Raw genomic sequence first — 19362 nt, 5'->3', positions numbered from 1 at the left:
TCACATCAAATATTAGAATATTGCCGTTTTGCTGATGGTGGAAGTTAGGATTATGAGAACATATTTGTGTGTGTGTGACTGTCATCTCTTTTGATCCAAAAGGTGACCATGCATATTAAGACTTTATTAGCATATGTTGAAGAACTAGAAGTTTGTGGAGAAGAATCTTTAAATTGAAAAGCTAAAATGCCTGACTGAAACCTTATTCTGCCAATTTTGTCAAAGTAAATGGAGAACAATGCTTCGGGTGATTGTAACTATCCAGTATAGCAGAACAAGTGCTTATATTTTTTTATTCCAGATAAGAAGAATAATTGATCTGAGAGGGCTTAGTAATACTTATTCCATAATCCTTTATACATATATGTATAAAATCAATTTTTATACATATATGTATAAAATACATATACATATGATTGAAGAACAATTTCTGCTTTTGTGTGAGGAAGGAGAGTTATTTTAAAGCTTTGTCGCCACAAGTTTTAAAGATGCCTTCTACTTTTTCACATTTTCTGCTTTTTAATATCTTATATCAAAGTATCATTCACAATAACAATTTGGCCCTCAATTCTCATGTTCAGAATTTTATTGGCATAGAAAACTGTATTTTGTTTTAGATGAGCAAGTACAATGATAAAAATGATAGCTCTCTTGTACTGGTAAGCAGCGTTAGACTACTAGTATTTCCAGATTCCCTAAATCATAGTGGATGATGCAGGACCAAAAACAATGTCAGCTATGAAAAGCATTGTTTGAAAACCATGATTTTATTTTTCCTCTTGAGCCTTTTCCTACCACCATGTCCTCTAAAGATTGCATTTTTATGTTGTTTCTTTGAGAAGCCTTGACTTATGTGACATTGATTTATGTTGATATATGCCCACGGGTATAAAACTTAAGATAACATTTATAATCAGGTTATAGCTTTGACTTGACTGTGTAATTTTTAAGGACTGTTAATACGAAAGATAAAATGGTACATTTAAAAAATATATGAATTTTCCATCTGATATGATATAAATCATGTGGCCATCTATAGCGTTAACACCACAATTTGATGGTTCAGCTCAATCTCTCCAATTTTCTTGTTTTCTTTCTTATGTCCATTACAAGTTTTCTTCCGCATCCTTCTTCCCTGCCTGTAGTTTTTAATTTGAAGAAGTACATACCTACAGTCCTAATTTAGCCAGCTTAGAGTAGGGGATTCTAATTGTGCCTTCTGGAAATTACGGAGTTAAGAGACCCATAAATCAGCTGAAATATCTCTTCTGCTTTTATGTAGTAAGTTTACCTTTCAGGAATACGGAGAGTAGAGGGGTAGGGGGATGGAACCAACGAACAGAACTCTGCTGGAATATTGTGACAGATTTACTGACAAATATTTTCTAACAGATTTTTACCAACATGCAGTTTTTGTTTTCTTTACTGCCAGACCGTCAATGTACTTCTGGTTGGCAGCAGCTGCACCATTATAACGCTAAGAAGCAACCTTGGCTAAGTTCAGTACCTTATGTAATGTAAGAAGTAGCTGAAATCTAAGACTTAGCATATCTTAACTTTACTGATGATAAATTATTTTCAAAGCAGGAAATACATCTTCCGCCTACGAGAAATTCTCCCCAGATTACTTCATTCTTTTTAGATTTAACCACGAATTGGGTGGCAGATTTGTGGTTTTGCTTATTCTTTTATCTGCTGGCAACTATGTTCAGACCTCAGTGCAAGCCCGATTCCGATGACCTTGGGAAAGTCACAAGACTTGGGCTTCTTCAGTGGTAAAAGGCCGTGGTTTCTACCGTTTTTTCCTCATTCTACCACTCAATACCAATGCCCAGATTGCAAGGAAAAAGACTCGAAAGCTCCGTGTATCCCCAAACCCGTGAAAATCTAGAAGTCTCAGGAAATACCAAACACTACATAAAAGCCAGGTGGCCAACAGTTCCTGAAGTTGGGTTGGCAGTCGCGTGGGCAGTCTTTTGGGCGCCCTGAAGCCCACCCAAAGTCTTTTTTTCCCTCCCTCAACTTCCATAAGGGCGGACAGAACCGAGGGCCTCCGTCCCTGCGCCGAGTCGACGGAGACATGGACTCCTCCTCTTGCTCCCGTGGAGTTTCGGCTTCGGGGTGTGGGGCACCGGGTCCCGGGCGGGCGATGTCCGTAGTCGGCGAGCGATCCCCAGGCAGGGAACGGGCTGCACACACGGCAGCCTAGGGGCGAGCACGTCCTTGCGGGCGGGCGGGCAAGGGCGCCTGTTTTCCTGCTTCGCTTTCTTTAGTGCTCAGGGACCACAGAGGGATGGTCGAGAAGCACTCGGTGCCCACGCCACGTTCTGCAACGGCTAACACAGTATCAGGTCTCCTTGCAGTCTCAAGGTTTGCGCTGAGTTACGGCCAAAAAAAAAAAAAAAAAAGCCGGAACAGGAGGAAAAGCGAGAAAGCGGGGAGGTTGCGGGAACGGGCCGAGTCTGCAGCTTGTAGAGCGTGGAGGATGGGACGAAGGAGGAGCGGAACACCGAGAAAGAGGAAAGCTGAGGGAAAAGCACTTTACGCCGACGGGTAAAAGGGAAAAGGTGAGAAGGAATGGAGTAGGAGAGCCGAGCCAATGGGTGGGAGAGGTGGAGGAAGAAGGGGGAGGGGCAGAAGCCAATGGGGGAGCGGGGCCGCGAGCCAGGACGCGGGGCCGCGCGCTCGCCCGCGCCTTCCCCGGCTCCCGGGAGACGCGGGCAGGGGCGGGGCCGAGGCGGGCGCGCGGCGCGGCGCGAGGTGAGGGCGGCGGGGGCGGGGGATTGTGGGACGGGAGACGCGGCCGCGCGCGCGCGCGCTCCTCCACTCCCCCAGCCCCCGCCCCGTCCCGACAGCGCCGCCGCTCCGCCCCCGGCCGGGTGTGTGTGTGTGTGTGTGTGTGTGTGTGTGCGCGCGCGCGCGCGAGTGTGTGTGTATGTGTGGCTACGCGCGCGCGCGCGTGCGTTCCGGCGGTGCGCGCCGGGAGAGATGCTGAGGTAAAGTTCGGGAGAGAGGGAGAGAGATCCGTCAGCGCGAGGGAGCCCGAGTGGCCGCCATTACTGAGCCCGGCGCGGCGGCGGCGGGCGCAGGGGAAGGGGGGGAGGGACGGGGCCGCCGCCGGTGGCGGGGAGGGAGGGAGGGTGGGTTCCTAGGGCAGCGGGAGCCTCGCAGGGCTCAGGGTGTCCGGGGCGTGTGTGCCGGGGAGGGGAGGTGGCTGAAGGGACGCGGCGCTCGGTGAGCGCGCCCGGGAAGAGAGGCTAGCAGAGTGGAGGAGGAGGAGGCGGCGGCGGCGGCGGGAGCGCTCCCCAGGAATGTCGCTGCCGCCGCCACCGCCGGGGCCGCTGCCGTTGAGGAGGCGCCGGAGGAGAGCGACGTTGTTAGGTAGGACCTTGCGACCACCGATCCCCCCACCCCACCCCCAAGACCCTCTGCTCCTTCAGGCCTGCGCGCCCCACAGGGATCCTCCCGCCGGCTGCCCCGCTCGCTCGCCGCCGCCGGTTGTAACCAGTTCAAGGGGTTGGGGGGCCCCCGCGGCCGCGGAGGGGAGCCGGGCGCTGCGCTCGGTCCTCCGCAGGCCGGCTGGGGAGCGGCGGCCGCGGCGGGGAGACGGTCGGCGTGAAGGGCAGCGAGGCCGGGGGAGGGGGCGCTTTCTCCTACAGGTGACGGGGGCCGGGGTCGGCGGAGGCCTGGTAGTGGTCGGGGCTCGCGTCGGGCCCGCCGTCGATCCGCGCTCACCCCGCCGCCCTCGCCTGCCCGGGGCCCGGCGGGGACGTGGGGAAGGGAAGGTGGTGGGGTGTTGCTGGCTGGGTGGCTGCTGCTAACGAGTTCCACCTGGAAGGGGGGCGGCGGGGTGGGCACAGACTGGCGGAAGCGCAGTCTGCGTTGCAAACTTAACACGCCTTTCGAAGAGAGAGAGAGTGGGGGGGGTGCCCTTTCACTTTTCCCATATCTCCCCGGCTCCTCCCTGGCTTCCCTTGACCGGCGTTCCAGCTGCTGCGAAAGCTTGGGCAGGGGTGTGAGAAGTTGCACTGCGCAACGCGCACACATACACACAGACACACACACACACTCTTTCTCTGCTGTCGGTGGACTGCTGGCGGGTTGAGGCTCGGAGACGGGAGTTTTCGTTTCAATCACCTCTAGGTCTCCCCGGGTTCCCACTGAAAAGTATCGGGGTGGGGGGTGGGGAAGGCGCGCGCGTGCACTCCCCCACCAGACACACACACAGATACACACTCACGCAGCTCTCCAGCAGTGCGAGCCCTGCGGCTTAGGGGGGGCGCTGAGGCTGAAAGGTGCTCCAAAGTGGGGACGAACGTGCCCCGAAATTCCCAGAAAGTTGTTGAGGAGACGCTTCTGCTCTGATAAGAGAGCCAGTTTGGGCCAAAGACTTGCTAAATGTGGACTTATTTTAATCTAGACCAGCCAGTGTATTAAGTACGCGGATGGGTGTGTGCGCGCGTTTTTCGAGTTTAAATTCCCACGAGAATTTACTTTATCTTTTGTGATAGGAAATAATGACTTCAAGAAAAAATGTTTGCGTGTGAAACTAAAATGCGCAGCTGTATTTACTAGTCATTGCTAGTGCTGTCTTCTGCAGGTGTGGAGCTAAGGGAGAGGCTGCCGGTTCTGCTTAAACCCAGAACCAGGATTACAGAATAGAAGCTTAGAGAGTTCATTCACTTTATGCAGTGTTTCTCGAAATCTTCATATGAAACGGTTCTGACAGAAATTGCTTCTAGATGTGGCATACACTAATGCAGTGTATTTGGAAATGTTTTGATGTTAGTTTCAGTTTATTTGTTCTGTCATATTGGTAAATAGGTATTGGTATTTTTAGGTTTACATCCTTACTGTATATATAAGCAGCTAACTAGTTTCCACAGCAACTTTTGCTTCCATTTAAAATTCTCTTTTTTTTTTTTTCTGATTGACCCACATTTTTTGTAGTGCTGGTACGTAGAGGAAGAGTGTGGCTGAGTATTTGTAACTAGGAACTTGGAAAGGCACTGAGGTATTTTATGAACTGGACATGCTGAATTGAAAGGCTAGGTGTACACATCCTTAACTTGTCATGAAGCAACAAGATCAGTCAGACCGTGCAGGTGATGGGTAACAGTTGACTGGTTGTCATACAGGCTACAGCGATTGATCCCAGGCCAGCAGTTCTTATTTACCATTCTTTGTACATGAAATATTAAGCACATTGAAGGGTAGCTTGGGTTACAGGTATAAGAACTGTCATACAACTCTGTTGGCTTTTGTATTGATCCTCCACCACTAAAATGAATTTAGCATTTTCTGAAGGTTGAAAATTAGTATTTCAGTTATGCTAACTAAGTCAATGTATGGCTTTTTTGATGAAAAACATGAAATAGTAAACATGAAACTGAAAACATAAAAACTGTCTTTCATTTTTTGTTTAAAGGCAAATTTACTACATTTACACCCTTTTGGAGAAAATGAATGGTTTTGACCTTGAAAGTAATTTTAAATTTGTGTAAGGAATATCTGTGTTTGTATTTAAAGTTATTGTATGGCTTTGAGTAAGTTTTGTAACTTCTTTTAAGTCAAGAAAGTCTCATGAAACCTCTAGTAAACTTTTTCAGCATTTAACAGGACTTAAGGTAAGTATTGCTGTTAGTATTCATTTCTTGTATATGAGATGGCATAATGGAAATTTTAGCTTCCGAAAAAGTTTTGTCATTAGCTCACTTTGTATACTTGCTATTTTAAAACTGCTTTGGGCTAACATCCATAAAAATTTTCTTTATAAACCAAGAAGGTGTGCAGATGAAAACTGGCTCAAGAAGGGTTAAATAGTGTTGTTTTAGTAATGTGTACATTTGTGATATATGTTTCAGAGTACTTCAGGGAAATTTGCTTTCTAAAAGAATGATAGGGAAACTGATAAAGCAACCCATCATTTGTTACGTTAAATAATCAAGATTTTTTAAGTGCAGCTTTTTTGTTGATCATTTTATCCAACTGGGGGAAAATACTAGAAATTAAGGAAAGTAACTTAGTACTTAGAAATTGAAATGTGAACTTTTTCACACTTTGCTTGAATCCCTGTTTAGTTTTTTCTAGAGGTGCTTTGAGCCTTTCTCTGACAATGCAGTGCCCCAAACCAAGGGCAGTTTGTTTTTATATGTTAAAAGTATTTAAACTTTTAAAAGGGAAGTTTACTATGTGCTTTAAAAGATTTTAAAATTTCTAATTGTTATTCATTAAAACTTTGTTAATTCAGATGTTCTCTATTTAATGTTTACCAGTTGCCAGCTCTGGGAATACCAACATAATAAGAGGCAGTGTAAGTCAGACTTTAGTTAGAGGGTTTAACTATCCAGGAGTACATAGATGAAGGTGCATTAAAAGATGCAAAAAGGAAAACAACTGTTTTTGTCAGGGCTTATTTGAAAATCCTTTACAAAGGAAGAAACATTTTTAGATTTTAATAAAGATACTAGACAGGAATTCCCTTCCCCCTCCCTCCCTTGCTTTGGACGCTGACAGCCTACAATGCCTGAGATTCACAGTGAATGAAACACATTGTAAGCTTTCACTCATATCTGTGGGTTTTAATCTATAGAATTAGAACTTGGGAAAAATTTCTGCTAACTTTGTGATCCCATGGCTAACATATGACTGTAGAGTGTCACTGGTTATATTGTCATGCTATTTGTCCTGAAGAGTTAATGGTACTGAATGGGGTTTTGTGTTTCCAGTTTTAAATTAGAATTAGCCTATTTTATTTTCCCTCTGCAGTATTTTATTGAGCAGCTAGGCCATGAATGATACAAGAAAATGTTAAATATTGTTTCCCTTAAAAGAATGTAAAGCTTTGTTGGAAAGATAACAATTTAGGAATAATTACATGCCAGCTCATAACAGAGAAGATGACTCTAAACAAGGCACTAGATGTTGGTGTAAAACTTGGTATGAAGGAACCTAGATGAAGGAAATTTTACTTGGAAGTAGCATAAGATAGGGGGAAAAACACATTTGGGTAGATTAATGAGGATGGGCCATAAAGGGAAATATAGGACAGATTGGCAGGTGAAGAGAAAATGTAAGGTAAAAATGTAAGTTCCTTGATGTGTACCTTATGAGCTAACTTCAAAGATTTGGAGAAGTATTAATGCAAAGCTGATAGTAGGAGTGATGGAGAAATACATGTATAATTATTGTACTTACTGTTTGGCATTTTTTATAAAAAAAAGATTTATATTTATTTTTATTTGAAAGGCAGAGTTACGTAGAAGGTGAAACGGAGAACTTCCATCCACTGTTTCACTCCCCAAATGGCTGCAGTGGCTGGAGCTGAGCCAAGCCAACGCCAGGAGCCAGGAGCTTTTCTTGGGTCTTCCAGAGGGGACAAGGTTCCAAGGCTTATGCTATCCTCTGCTGTCTTCCCAGGCCCCAAGCAGGGAGCTGCATCAGAAGTAGGGCAGCCAGGACTCCAACAGGTACCCATTTGGGATGCTAGTGCCACAGGTGGAGAGAGGTTTGAACTATTATGACATGATGCCAGCCCCACTGTTTGGCATTTTTTAAAGTAGCCTTGGAGAAGTTTTATTTATTCATTTTTTAAAATACTTATTCATTTTGAAAGAGTTGCAGAGAGAAGAGATTACACCAAGAGGGAGAGAGCTTCCATCTGCTGCTGTTCTTTGTTCAAAGTCAGGAGTGTCTACCAAGTCTCCCGTATGTATGGCAGGGGGCCACACACTTGGATCATCTTCTACAGCTTTTCCCAGCCCATTAGCAGGGACCTGGGTCAGAAGTGGAGCTTTTTGCCATACACACAGCTCACCTACGCTATACAACACTGGCAGCCCCTTCACTTAAATTACTGATAAGGTTTGCTTTGTCCGTTTTTCTCCTTTGTACTTGACCACAAATCACACACTTAACTTACATGCTTAGACCTTCAGAGGTAAGACATCAATTTTTCCTCTTTTAAAAAAAGATTTGTTTTTGTTTTAAATGCAGTGTTAATGAGGGAGAGTCAAAGATAGATTTTTCATCTGATTGCTCCCCAGATGCCCACAGTGGTTGGGGCTGGACCAGACCAGTGCCAACACCACGAGCTTCTTGCAGGTATCTCAAGTGGGCACAGGGGCCTAAAGATGGTGGCCGTCTTCTGTTGCTTATCCTGGGCTTTAACAGGGAGTTGGATAGGAAGTGGATCATCTGGGACTAGAACATTCCTGCCCTGCCACAACCATCTCCCCATATGAATTGCTTAATTCCCTATTCAGAGAACTAGTAGAGAATTGAAAAAATTTTTGATAGGGTTTATATTTACCATTTGAAAGGCAGTGTTAAAGCAAGAGACAAAGGTCTTCGATTCACTGGTTCACTCCTAAATGACCGCAATATAGAGCTGCTCCTAGGTCTCCCACTTGATTCAGGGGTCCAGGGACTTGGGCCATCTACAACTGGAACATAGCAGGCAGCCAGGTCCCCGGGTATATGGTGGTGGTTTTATCAGACGTGCCTCAGTACTGGCCCCAGAACTAGCATGCAGGGAATTGAAAGATGCATGTTTCTCTTTATTCACTGTAACACTTGAGAGGTTTATTTATAAAATCAGTATTAAATTAAATACTTTGAGGTGAACTTGTGAAGTTTATGATTTTGAAGTTTGTATTCTTAATCTTGAGGATACTGCATTTCTTTACCAAAATTTCATTTGTCTTTGGACTTAAAAAGCAAAACTCAGGGGATGCCATAATCTTTTGTCAAAGCCTATTTTTAATTAGGTAACACTGACTTTTGTTTTCTTTATTGTGTTTGGTAGTCGGTCACCAAGTTGTCTTTGTCTGAGATTGGTCTTATAAATTCTGTGTTAGTTCAGAGACTTCAAGTCTATGGTTTTTTAATAGTTCTTGGGCTTTTTGCTTTACCAACTTGAATGTAGTATTCAGCTTACAAACTAATCTGTAATGGCGCCTTGTTGCTAGTTGTGAAATCTAATGTCTCTGCTTGTCCTTGAAGGCTAATATACTTTCAACCTTTTTTCTCTAACCTCTGTCATGGCTCCTATGCCCAGTCTTTCCCTCCCTATCGCACACATGGAAGAAATTATCTTCAGAATCTAGATCCAGGTTTTCCTTTAAAGGTTCACATACAAATCAGTGAAACTCAATCTATTTCAAGAATCTGCAGAGTTTAGTTTCTGGGCCAAATCTAACTTTGTGCTTTTGTAGGCATCCTTTAAGATGCTTGGATTTTGGGTGGTTATGGGGAAAATATTGTACGTGAAAATTATATAAAATTGAGTTTCTATGTCTGTAAGTAAAGTGTTACTATGATGTAACAGACATGCATGCTATTGCCCATGTCTTCTTCTGTCTTATGGCAGTAGAGTTGAGTAGTGAGATAGTGTAGAACATCAAAAGCCCAAAATACTTACGCCTGGGCCTTTACAGGAAATTTTACAGTACTTTCAGGTATTCCACCTTGTATTTATCTTTAATTTCTTTTAATTCCTGCTGCTTTTTATCAGTTTCGTGATACAAAGCTGCTTATGCAGAAAGTGCTTTTCACTTATTTTTGGTTACTTATGTTTCCATGTAATTCCCCTTCATGAGATTTCCTGTGTGACCTCTTAATATTCCATCACCAAATGCTGTCTTTTAAAGAGTTTGTCAAACTTCACCTAATGTTTGTGTAATTGAGATGATTGCTGTCTAACTTTACAATGTTAAAGGCATGCTCTGTCCTCCCTTGTTTGCCGGAATGGGGATGGGGATGTTGGAGGGGTCAAGTGAGAGCGCAGGGGGAGGACTCAGACCTTGAAAGGAAGTGAACAAATTTCTAACTTTGGCTTAGTGTACGTCTTTGTACTTATCTTTGTACCTTGACTTTTCACAGAAAGCTTAACAGATAGTAGCTAAGCACAGTACATACATATGGGTTGTTTAGGTAGGTTGCTCTAAATGAGATGACCTTTGGTTCTTCTGTTTATACTACAGAATAAGGAAATGAACTACGAAGAGTTTGGAATAAGTATTGCATCAAGGCCTTGGACACATGTTGTAAGAGAAGGTTGTAAATTCAATGATAGGGTGGACAGTTACCTTGTTTAGGAAATAGTTTATAGTCATTGGTTTAAAAATGTTTCCAACAGTAAGATTTTTCAGTCACTTGAAATGTCAAAAGATAAGAATGAATTATTACTCTTGCTAACTAGGGCCTTTAAGGTGGGAGCTCCCAATGTGTCTTATTTGGACATCCATGGAGAAGCACTTGAATTAAGTCTTCTGTCATACTGATTGTAAGCCCATAATGTGGGTTAGTGATGAGACTGTTGGGAAAAAAAAACCTTGCCTTTTAATGTTTGTGAGTTTTGTTAATTGTGATTACAAATGTGACTTAAAGTATTATAAAAAACATAGGACTCAATCTTCTGAGTCTGGAAATTGATATATCAAGTATTGATTAGTCGCTATATGGCAGGTAGAAACATGGTTTAAGATAAAATAGGATAGCGTTGCTTCCATGTTATTTAGATACTACATTAATTGTTCAGATTTTTGATGAGTTCTTATATTCATTTGATTATAGGTGTGCCTAAAGACCACTTTAAAACGCTGACTCAAAGGTAAAATAAGATGCAGAGTATGGTTGACTCTTCTACAAGTATTACATTATTGAATAGCAGCTCTCTTATGTGTGTTAAAAATGTCATTTCCTCTTATTTTTATAGCACTGACAAATTTGTTTTTGAGAGTTAATTAAAAATAACACCAGTATAATACTATTTTTATTATGCAACTGATCTTTAAATTATACTAGAAAAATTTACCTGAGATTATGGGAAGTATAATAATCTTTGGTTTGGATCTTTGTTTTGTTTTTAAGATTTATTTATTTGAAAGACAGAGTTTGGCTATTGCTAGACCTTTCATCTGGTGGTTCGTTTCACTTCCCAGAAGGTAGCAGTAGCTGGAGCTGTGTCTGGAACTCCATCCATGTCTCCCACATGAATGTCAGGGACCAGAGCCTTTAAGCCATCTTCTGCCTTTCCATGTGCATCAGCTGGGAGCAGGATGGGGAATGGGGCAGTTAGGACGTGAACCTGCACTCAGAAATAAAGGGATGCTGTGTCACTAGCTAGCGGTGGCTTAGTTTGCTGTATTATGACCCCTGACAACAGGATTCTGTCTTTTATGATTATTTGTTTATATATAAGGAATAGTTTATCTGACTTTACAGCAGCTAAATAGAAAATTCCGTCTGTGTAATTAGGTCTTAAATTGTCACTTTTTGCAGTAAATATCTGATTTATAAACATTGTAAGTAGGCAGTATTTTGAACCAACTCTGTTTGGGGTTAACTCACTTTCATTTAATTATTCTGGCTGATTATATAATGTTATGGCTGTCATAGGTAGCTTCACTTTTATTTTTAAAATTCAACTTCTAATTTTTATATATATATATTTGAGAGGGATACATACATACCTGTGTAGGCCTTTGATTAGGCTAGAGAGAGTCAGGCATGGTTTTGTGAAGGTGGGCAGGACATGTATTTCAGTAGGTTTTTTTTTTTTTCTGTGTCCACACGGGAGGAGGAGATGGAGAGGGCTGTTCCCTGCTGTCCATCTACATCAGCACCCAGGGAGGGGGGAACCATCATTTGATGATGCCCTGGCGGCATCGATGTGGGGAAGAGTGAAGGTGTTTCTTGTGGTTCTGATAGCCCTGAGATACTGTCAGTTGTGTTGCTCCAGGTTGAGAAAACCTTGCCAAGGTTTCCTGGTTGACAAAATCCACCTTAGTGCATTAACTCCCACCAGGCCCACGCCCAGCCTTGGTTTTTGTGCATGCCAGCCTCTGCTGCAGCCTAGCCTGGCCCAGTCCACATACCATCCAGTGCATGTGAACACCTGCAGGTGCCACAGTTTAGCTCAGTTTGACCCTTGTGTGCCAACAGGTGCCTCCACCTTGTCCATCCTGGTCCACCTCCAAACCTGATATTTCTGCTCACCAGTAAGAGGTAACAGCTTACCTAGCAGGGGAATGACCACAGTTCTCCTGCCTGGCTTGTTCCAAGCTTCTGGTCTTGTGCCTGCCACTGGATATTGCAGTCCAGCCTGACATGACTTGCACCCAGTCCCCACACTTGCCAGCTGGTGCTGTGGCTTAGTTCTGTTGGCCCACACCCATCCTGGCTCTTGCACACGCCAGCGGATGCAGCAGCAGTTTCATTTTTTATGAAACTTTTAATTTTAATATTTGTTTTTAGTTTATGTGCTGCCAAAGCGAGCACTAGTGTTTGTTTTTAATTGAGTAGCTATTATGTGATTCTGTGAGAAGCACTGCTTAGGCATTTTGGGTATACTGGTAGAATAAAAAAAAAAATTTGTGCCTTTAATTTTATTTTAAAATCTGGAGTGGGCTGGGAAAAAGGATAGAGCTAATAGGAAATAATAAAAAAAAAAAGTTGCATACTAATTTGTTATAAGAATAGGAGGCTATGACTTAAGTGTTTAAAGTAATGATCAGGGTGCTGTGATATGCATAGCCTGGAAAGTGACCATGAATGAAGCAGGAATTAGCTTAAAAACTTTAAAATAATCTTGGACCTGACATGATGGTGGATGGGATCAGAGTTAGAGTAATGAAAGATGTCCAAAACTGCTAAATAGTTTCTTTTGAAGATAGTCCCAATAGCAGTTTCCGGACAGTATAATAATTTTAGTAATAATTACCATAGTTTGGCTAAAGGCACAGAGGTGGTGGTGTTTTTAAGATTTCTTTATTTTTATTTGAAAGGTAAATTTTATAGGCAGAGAAAGAGAGAAACGTGGTCTTTCATCCTCAGGTTTGCTCCTCATAGGCCATAACAGCCAGAGCTGAGCTGATCCAAAGCTGGGAGCCAGGAGTTTATTCCAGGTCTCCCACATGAGTACAGGTTCCCAACGACTTGAGCCATCCTCCTCTGCCCTCACAGGCCATAAATAGGCCATAAGCACAGAGCTGGATTGGAAATAGAGCAACCAGAGCACGAACTGGTGCCTGTTTGGGATGCCTGTGCTAACAGGTGGAAGATTAGCCTACTATGCCATCATGCTGGCCTCCCACTCCTTTTTTTTTTTTTTTCTAAGATTTATTTTTTCCTTATATGAAGGGCAGAGACTTCTTTCAGCTCTCACACATTGGTGTGGGACCCAGGTACCTGGACCATCTGCTGGTTCAGGTGCCATCTGCTGGCACCTGCTACCCACTTGTGAGACCTGGATGGAACTCCTTGGCTGCTGTTAACTCTGGCCCAAACCTGGCTGTTGCTGCCATCTGGGAAGTGAACCAGTGAATAAAGGATCTATTTCTTTCTGTAACTCTTTCAAATACATAAATCTTAAAACCTTTTTTAAAAATAAATCTTAACAAAATGGAACACGGAGAGGCTTTCATACTAACCTTACAACTTTGGTAGTTTTGGTTTTATCCGTAAAAACCAGCATAATACTAGTTTTTATGAGAACAGGTTATTGTCACATGAAAGTAGAAGTTGCATCAAAATTTGAAAAAGTATGATGTTGATAAAAATCAAGTGATACTGTTAAACATGTTTTTTAATTTAATTTTATTTATTTTAATTGGAAAGCCAGAATCTATACAGAGAGGAGGAGAAACGGAAAGATCCTTACTTTGCTGGTTTCCTCCCCAAATGGCCTCAACAGCGAGAGATGAGCTGATCTGAAACCAGGAGCCAGGAGCTTGTTACAGGTCTCCCACAGGGGCACAGGGTCCCAAGGTTTTGGGCCATCTTTTGCCGCTTTCTCAGGTCATAAGCAGGGAGCTGGATTGAAAGTTGAGCAGCCAGGACTCACACTGGTGTCCACATTGCAGTGCTGGCGCTTGCAGGTGTAGGATTAGCCAGAGTAGCCACTCTAAACCCAACTGTTAAACATTAGCTTGAAAGGACTTTTCAAGTTAAACAGCACATATACAGTAGAAGAAATTAATCATTAGTTTATTAATGGGAGGGTCAAAATTGGAAGAGATTCTTTGTTCCCAGCAATGAATACAAAATACCTTATTTGGTTCATAGAGGAACATTTGATTTGGATTTAGAGAACATTGGGGATAATTTATGTACGTGAATAATTCACAAAGTTTGTGGAAAATAGAATTAAAATGCAACTTTATTTTGATGTAGAAATTTTGATGTCCAAGAATATGAAAGGTATATGACAGGGATTTTTTCTTTTTCTTTCTTTTTTTTTTTAGAAAAATGTTTTACGGCATGACTGCGTGGATTTCAAATTTTATTGTGCCAGAATAAACTTAATTTTAGTTGTATTGTTTCTACAAGCTTTTTGAAGTACCTTTTATATGTAAATTGCTACAGTGTTTGAAGTGAAATGTCTTTGTAGTCTGGGAAGTCCAGTTTTGAGACCCTTCTGTCGTGAGATGATAATACTATACTCACCCAAAATAGTAAAATCCTTTTAATGGAATGACAGCCTTTTTTTCCTAGTGTAGTATTTCTCAAACATTTTTTGTTTTTGTTTTGTTTATTTTCCTCCCAGAAAAAAATGCTGAGACCAGCATTGTGTAGCATAGAGGATTAAACTGCTACAAGCAATGCCAGTATGTCATGTGAGCATCACTTTGTTTTGTTTGTTTGCTTGTTTTACTTTTTTAAATTGTATTTTGGACAATCTTTACATAGTTAATTGGGGTAAAAATGTTCAAGGGCTATAGGAAAGTGGGTAAGACTATTATTTCCATATTGTTACCTTCATGTTAAAAAGGGGTTATTAAGAGAGAAGGCCCACCCAATTTCCCACCCTCCCCAGGTCCCGGATGTAGGGCATGCTCTGAGGTTCTTGCTCAAGTGGTTTTGATAGTTCACCAGTTATGAATCGCTGCCAATCTTGCCTCTCCAAGCACTATGAGGTCTTTGAAGAATCCACCGATTGACATAGTCCATCATAGAGTCTCTGCCCTGTATTTCGCTGCCAACATATAGCTGAGATGGTTGGTTGACCTGTTCTGTCTTCTCTCTTTTCTTGGTTAGGGTTCTGAGTCCAGCATTTCAATTGGGGAAATCTCCAAAGAAACTTTGTCTGAGGTGTTCTCGGACCAGATTCTTGTATGTGCCAGCAGGTACAGGGCCCGGCTCAGTCCATGGCCCTGATCAGCTGGTGGTTGAGATCGCTGGATTGGTTCTGTTTTCAGCCCCGCCTTCCACTGGAACCAATGGGTGTTACAGTCCAGCCTGGTTCTGCCCCGCACATATTCAGCCCTCGCATAAACAAGTGGGAGCTGCAGCCTTAGTTGGGCCCCACCAGGCCCGCCCCCTACCCTGGTTTGCCAGTATGTGTAGCAGTAGTGTAGCAGTATGTGTAGCAGTAGTCCAGGCTGTCCCACACCCCAATCCACCCCAGCCCCTGTCCTGGTTTTCGTGCCCTCCCATAGAAGTGGTAACCCAAGAGGGAGGAGCCCACTATTTCCCACCCAGGCCTCTCCCACTCCTGGATTATGCACTCTCCAGGTAGTTCTGTGGTTTGACTTGACAGAACTAGGCCCCCAGTGCCAGCTTCTGCCAGCTGATGCTGTGACTAAACCCAAATAACCCTCACCCACTCTAATTTTGTTTGCACCAGTAGGAATAATCAGCCCAGCCTGGCTTTTCCCGGATCTAGTCCACATGAGGCGTACAGGTGTTGTAGCCCTGCTTAGTCTGTTCTGCCCCCATCCCAGCTCATGCTCTCCAGTGGGAGTAGCTGTCCAGCAAAGGAGCCACTCCTTATTCCCCTGCCAGATCCGCCCCCTCTCTTCCTGGTTTTCACATGTGCTGGTTGAATGCTGCGGTCACATCTGGTACAGGCAACCTCACCTTGGCATTCTGTATTGTGCACTAGTTTTTCTTGCGACAGAACCCGGCTCAACCCACACTGCTTTGGTGCCTGGATTTGCCAGTGGATGATGTGAACAGATTCAACCTGGTCTTCCCCTGATCCATGCCAGATGTATGCCAGTGGGTAGCTTTCCATGGCCTGTTCTGGACTGTTTCCTGTCATGTTTCTTGCGCTTACCTGCCAGGCTCGTGTCCTGCCAGAGGAGTTGCCCAGGCTCCTCCATCAGAACCTCTCCCCATGCCAGATTTCTCGCATACCAGTGGGTCCATGAGCCAGTTCACCTACTCAGTTCACCTCCTGTCATAGCAGGAACAGTGGCTTTTCCTGACTGGTCTTCAACCCAAAATGGTCCTTGCTGTTGGATGCTTCAGCCCAGCCACAGCTGGTCTATACCCACATATGGCTCACACATGGTGAGCATCACTTTGAATTGTGGTTATCCTACTTCCAAACTAGCTGCGAGGTAATGCAACTGGGAAAGCAGTAAGATGGCCAGGTGCAAGGAACTCCATTGGGTTTTCAGGGAATGGTGGGGAGCCAAATACCTAACACCATCATCTACCTCCCAGTGTGCACATTACAGGAAAGTGGCACCAGGAATAGAAGCAGGGTTCAAATCCAGGCATGCAGATATGGGATGCCAGCATCCCAAATAGTACCTAACCACTGCCTTACTTTAATTTAATTTAAATCCTGAGATGACTCCTGTTAATTAGGACGTTTTGAAGCTGTAGTTTAAAATTTAAACTATTTTAAGAATTCTGTTTCTGCTAGATAAAAGCCTTCCAGTTTTCTGACTAGTGATAAGGTGATGACTTCAGCATTGTCATACAATCATTTTAATTTTTATGTTTTCACACTTTTTTGTTTATATTAAATTTTTTTTTTAAATTTGAAAGGCCAAGTTAACATACAAAAGGCAAGACGAAAAGACGGGATAAGAGTTGGAGATCTTCTATGCACTGATTCAATGCTCAGATGGCTGTGACAGCCAGATTATGGTCTGTTCATCGCCGGGAACCTGAAGCTTTTTTTGGATTTCCCATTTGAGTGCAGCATCCCAAGGACTTTCCACTGCCTCCCCAGGCTCTTGGGAAACTATTCCAGAAGTGGGAGCAACCAGAATTTGAACTGGTACCCATGTTAGATCCTGGTGCTAGATGTGGAGACTAAACGTACTATGACACACATTGGTGTCAAGATCCATTTAATTTTAAGATCTAATACTGAAACTTCTGAAATTTAAAAAAAAAATTTCTACTCTGTGTACTTTTTCATATTTTTCATTCTTTTTTTTCTTTTTTTAGTTGAAAAAGTTAGAGATTTTCCGTCTGCTGGTTCACTCACCAAAAGCTACACTGGCTAGAGCTGGGTTGTTTTCTGCCTGGAAGCCAGGAGCTTCTTCCAGGCCCCAAACACTTGGGCCATCCTTACTGCATCCTCCATGCTTTCCAGGGCATGGCGAGCAGGATCAGAAGTGGAGCAGTTTGGACTTCAAGCAGTGTCCCCATGGGATGCCATTGCTGCAAACTGAGTATTTGCATTCTACACCATGGCCCTAGTACCAACTCTTTGAGTTTTAAGATATAGAGTGTATATCGGTATTTTGAGGTTTGTGCTGTGGGAAAGTCTTAAGTGAGTCTTAACCTTTAAAAAAAGATGAGAAGATCAACAGAGTTCCCATCAACTGATTTACTGTCCAAATGCGCATGATAATTGGGCCTGCATGGGAGCCAGAGCCAGGAGCTAGGAACTCAGCCTAGGTCTCATTTATGAGTGACAGAGGCCTAATTTCTTTCTTTCTTTCGTTCTTTTTTTTTTTTTTAAAGATATTTATTTTATTACAAAGATATACAGAGAGGAGGAGAGACAGAGAGGAAGATCCTCCATCTGATGATTCAGTCCCTAAGTGAGTGCAGGGGCCGGTGCTGTGCCAATCCGAAGCCAGGAGCCAGAAACCTCTTCCGGGTCTCCCACCTGGGTACAGAGTCCCAAGGCTTTGGGCTGTCCTCGACTGCTTTCCCAGGCCCAAAGCAGGGAGCTGGATGGGAAGTGGAGCTGCCGGGATTAGAACTGAAGCCCGTATGGGATCCCGGGGCGTTCAAGGCGAGGTCTTTAGCCGCTAGGCCACGCTGCCAGGCCCAGAGGCCCAATTTCATATAAAGTGTCACATGTTGTGCTTTGAGGTCTGCATTGGTGGGAAGCTGGGATTGAGGACCAAATCTGAGTAAAGCCCAACAACCCCAGCATGAAATATGGCCATCTTAACTGCTGGGTCAGATGTCCACTTCTGTGTTGAGTCTTACTAAATAATCAATATTTTAAAATTACAATGTGTTTGAATATGCTTCCTTTGTATCAATATATAAGAAACACTAATAAAGTTGTGATGATTACGTTTTTAGGTTGAAAATGCTTGGTGTTCAGATCCTTGATATGTTGTGCTGTTTTCATTTTAGCCAGTCTTTGTCTCTTAAAGTAGCAGATAATACAGTCTTACACTACTCAATTATTAATTGATAGAATAATTTTTTAAACAACATTTCTTCATGTAGTTTTAGTGTTTGTGTTTATAAACTTTCCCAAGATAGTGAAATTTCTTTTGATGGACTATCTAAAGTATATCTACAGAGTTTTGTTTTCTATCGCAAAGTTTTAAAAAGCTAATAGAATGGGACTGGACTGTCTGACTTCATTTATTTGTTATTGTGTGGTTCTGCTGCCAGATAAGCATTAACAAAGCCACAATTTGATTGCATCATTTTCAGAAATCTTAAATACTTTTTTATGGTTCCAGAAGTCAAATTAAGAAATGGAACTACCATTTATTAATCCTCTTTTGCTTGATAGACACTACATTTTAAGTAAAAAACTGATTTCTTGAATCTGTATAGTTATACAACATATTTTTTCTCATTAAATGATAGGGCTCGGACTCTGAATTCAGTTCATAATTTCTACCAACTTGTGTGCTATCTTTAGTATGATAATTTGTTACAAAACTAAACTTAGTACATATAGTTTATTATTGCTTTTTAAAGATTTTATTTATTATTATTGGAAAGAAAGATTTACAGAGAGAAGGGGAGACAAAGGAGAGATCTTCCTGGTTCTCCCCAAGTAACCGTAAATACTGGAGCTGAGCCAATCCAAAGCCCAGAGCCAGGAGCTTCTTCCAGGTCTCCCACATGGTGCAGGGTCCTAAGGTCTTGGGTCATCCTCTGTTGCTTTCCCAGACGACAAGCAGGATGGGAAGTGGGGCTGCCAGAACACAGACCAACACCCATATGGGATCTCAGCGCATGCAAGGCGAGGATTGGAACCACTGGGCTACTATGCGGGGGTCCAGTTTTTCGTTTTTTTTTTAATTATAATCAGGTCGGTAGTCATTAAAATTTAGTTGAGAATGAGAATAAATTGACATAAGGACAGTGTTATGGCACAGTGGGTTAAACCACTCTACATCATGAGCATCCCTT

The 19362-nt window shown here is 43.0% G+C and overlaps 1 protein-coding gene across 3 annotated transcripts in view; it reads left to right on the top strand.

Annotated features, from left to right (window-relative positions):
* Positions 1 to 2941: 2941 nt before the first annotated feature.
* Positions 2942 to 19362, top strand: part of ARHGAP5 (Rho GTPase activating protein 5) — a 74109-nt gene continuing 57688 nt past the window's right edge. The window contains exon 1 of one of the 3 annotated variants that reach the window (XM_040970288.1): positions 2942 to 2996. The gene's annotated coding sequence lies outside the window, so the exon portion shown is untranslated. Of the gene's footprint in view, positions 2997 to 3311; positions 3382 to 14537; positions 14619 to 19362 lie in introns of those variants that run through there. The other 2 variants (XM_040970286.1, XM_040970287.1) reach the window with 2 other exon arrangements.

This window comes from Ochotona curzoniae, unplaced genomic scaffold (assembly GCF_017591425.1).
Source record: "Ochotona curzoniae isolate NIBS_2020 unplaced genomic scaffold, NIBS_Ocur_1.0 scaffold_4701, whole genome shotgun sequence".
In the NCBI taxonomy this organism is placed as follows: domain Eukaryota; kingdom Metazoa; phylum Chordata; class Mammalia; order Lagomorpha; family Ochotonidae; genus Ochotona; species Ochotona curzoniae.
The sequence above is the reverse complement of the archived record's forward strand: the minus strand, read 5'-3'. Positions and strand labels throughout refer to the sequence as shown.